The following is a 3507-nucleotide window of genomic DNA, read 5'->3' as shown; positions in this document are numbered from 1 at the left end:
GGGCGGGCGGAGCCACCGGCGGGGCAGGACCAGAGCCCGCCCGGCGGGCAGCGCCGCCGCCTGGTGCCGCGTCCCGCCCGGGTCGGTGCCCAGAGGCTCTTGGTGGGGATGGAGCGGGGGGGATGAGGCTCGGAGTCCTCGCTCCGCCAGCAGCCGCTCAGAGCATCGCCTCGCTGCCCCCATGGGGTCTTTTCTCACCATCATGTCTCTGCTGCGAACAGCCCCTGCGTCGTGCCAGCCCCTGGATATGCGCAAGCACTAGCAGAGCGTTAGCCTGCGCACTGGCAAGTCTGGATGCTCATGGCAGCCTGCATCCCTCGCACCAGCTCATGCGGTTGCCAAAATCACCGCAGGAGGCTGGGTCTGAGGCAGGCTTCATCCCCTCGCAGGCAGGGCAGAGGTCCAGCAATGGCACGAGGAGCACCTCGCCAAAGCAGTGTTGGTGCATAGAGGACTCTCACAAGCTGGTGGTCATCCCTGGGCCCTGCTGGTGTGCTGAGATGGAGTGCCTCCAAGGTGAGGAGATCCAAGGGTTTCTTCTCAGAAACTGAGTCTTGCAGCAGAACTCACTACTGAGGATAGCAGAGAAACACTAGGAAGCTTCCTTTTTCTTGGCTCTGACATACAGAACAGCTCAAGCTGAATGCCTCCAAAGAGACACCCCAAACAAAGAAATCCCTGGGCTATTACACCCTTACAATCAAAGTTCCTCACCCTTCTCTCATGCAACAGCTCTGACCAGTAGTAATTAATATTACTATTACCTAAAACCTAAAGGTTTTGCAGTCTTCCTGTTCTTCATTGGGTTCCTTCATTGTCTCTAAGTGTTTCTTCTTTTCTTCTAGGTTTTTTTCTCTTATCCCTAAGGTTGCTGTGTCAGCTGACAATGGTAGCTGCCTTCCTTGCTTCCTTATCTTCCAGCTTAACCAGCTCTGGGGCCTTCTTTTACATAACTAGGTAAAGGTTCAGTATATCTGGATGAAAGTCCACAGCTTGCAGCCTAAGGCTTTGACAAATTTAGCTACTAAAGCTAAGCAAGTTATGCTAAGCAAATTCTATATATGTAGTATGCATATTTATGGAGCATCCTCACCAGGGGCTGAGGCAACCTGCGAGGAGGAGTACTCATCAAGAGCAAGCCTGGTCTCTCCTGAAGAAAGCGAGCTGTGGGGGGAGAGTATGGACATACAGTGGGATCATGGGGCATGGCTTTGAAACATGCTGCCCCTGAGCACATCCTAAGCACAGCCACCTTGGCTCCAGGCTCTTCTTGCACTCACGGGCTAGAAAGAAGCTGGTTACAACATGGGGTAGGAGGCAAGAGGTATGGAAAGCAGAGAGAAGCCCTTGCAATTAATCGTGGAATATGTGGTAGGAGGGAGAAATGTGACAAGAGACACCTGCCAGACAGAAAAGGGAAATCTAAGTCTGTTCATTCCCTCTTGGTTACATATGGGGAAACCAAGGTGGAGGAGGCGGTGAGCAGCTTGGTCCTAGCACCGTGGCTGAACTGGGCATCAGGCTGTGCCTGCCCAGGTTCACTCCCTGTTGGCCATGGTCCCTGCTCAGGTGTTCTCTTCAGCATCCTGTGCCTGTGCTGGCAACTTCTTCTGAGAATGCTGCCCATCTGCCCAGTTGCAATTCCTGCATATATCCCCTATGTCTGCCTGCATACCGGAGGCTCTCCATCCAGCATGGGAGAATAGGCAGGAGCACCTCCTGTCTGAAAGACAGAGGGCTTTGTGCCGGTCAAGCCTTCCCCTGCACAGAAATGTCTGTGGCTTGGGGAAACTGTGATGCATCTCAGACCTACATTGCGTGGGGAGGAAACAGCGTCTGGTCTCCATTCCCCACAAATGTCAAGAGATGCTTCCTGTAATGAATGCCGGAGCTTGGCAAGCTCTGACACATCTGCCTGCCCACAGCCCCTTCCCAGTGCTCTCCCTCAGCACAGCTCCTTCTCTGCTTCCTGAGTGGCTGGAGAACATCCTGGAGCTGCTCAGGGCTGGTTGGTGAAGGCTGCTCAGCCGCCTGCAGAGATTTCAGCCGTGTTTCCGCTTTGAAAATAACCCAGAGGGAGCTCTGGTGCACACAGCTTTTGCTCTGATCTAACCCTGTGTCACCAGACAAACGTGCCACAACATAGCAGCCTGTTCCTGCAGGCAGGAAGAGCCTGAGCATCCACTAGTACAGGCAGGGCCTGTGTCTCTGCTTCACCAAGCAGAGCTGGGTACCAGCCCTGAGAGACAAGGCAGACAGGACCATACAGAGCAGCCAGTCCTGTGTGACTGACTACATCTGCATCTGAGCCAGCTCCTGGAGGGGCTTGTGGTCCTCTCCAATTTTGTCTTGCCAAAAATGCCCTGCTCTTGACCAATCTCCATCAGCGTCTTGCTCTGATGGATATTTAAGCATCAGCAGGTCAGGCTCAGTCTGGCCTGCAGAGGTAGCCATGGGCGGAGGGTGCAGATGTCTGCTCTTACCCAAGGGCATCAACATGGGGGACTGGGCCAGTTACTGAGTGTGTGTATGTGTCTGTCTGCAGTCCAGCTGTTGTTTGGGGTTGAGCTGATGTCTCTGCCCTGTTTTCTCTGCCATCAGGTCCTTCACCATGCCTGGGATACTTCTCTGCGCTGGTGAACCGAACACTGCAGCCAGCTGTCCTTGTGCAGCATTGGCCACTGTGCTCAGAAGAGATGCAGTTGCCTTGGAGCTGAGGAAGTTTGCCTTGAGAAGGGCCCAAGGTGGCAGGTTTGGTCCTCCCAGGCTGAAGGCTACCCTGCCTCAGGTTCCCCTTTGAGAAGGGTAGAGCTCCAATTCCTCTCTTCAGGCCAGCACTTACCTGTGCCTGGTTATTGTCAGGATGCAATCAAGCCAAAGGGTGATTGCATCTCCTGCTTGGGGCTATAATGTAATCACTGCCAGGGCCACAGCAAAGGCTCCTTGTGTAGCAATGTGGAGCCCAATAGTTACATGAGGCTTTTTCAGTGCTGCTTCATTTGAGACACCAGCTTCTGACCTCCGCTGGGTGTGGGTTCCAGGACAAATCACACCACTGGTCTGATCTACAGCTCATCGCCCTGGTCCCCACCACAACCATCCCCTGGTGCTGCCAGCAGAGCTCTCCTCAGAGCTGCCCCAGGCTGCATCTCCTATAGGTGTGAGCAGAGACTGCCTGACTCTTGCTTAAAGCAACCACAACAGCAGGGGCATATGGGAAGGAGATGAAGGGACATGGAGAGCCAAAGCCCAGTGCTGAGTGAGGCTGAGCAAGTGCTGCGTCCCTGGAGCCACAGATCCCCACTGATTGTGAAATGGACTCTGGGGCCTCCTCCCTCAGCCATTATCTTTGCTGCTTCCTCCTCCTCCAGGACTGTGCCTGGGCAGTGGGTGCTTCTGCAAAACACAGCTGAGAAGCTCTGGGGCTAATTAATTACTAGCTGCTGGTAATGCTGACTGGGTCCTTGGAGACTCCAAGGCTGGAGCAGGGGAAAAAGTGCAGAGAGA

Source organism: Strigops habroptila, chromosome 9 (genome assembly GCF_004027225.2).
Source record: "Strigops habroptila isolate Jane chromosome 9, bStrHab1.2.pri, whole genome shotgun sequence".
NCBI classification, from domain to species: domain Eukaryota; kingdom Metazoa; phylum Chordata; class Aves; order Psittaciformes; family Psittacidae; genus Strigops; species Strigops habroptila.
This window is presented reverse-complemented; position numbering follows the sequence as displayed.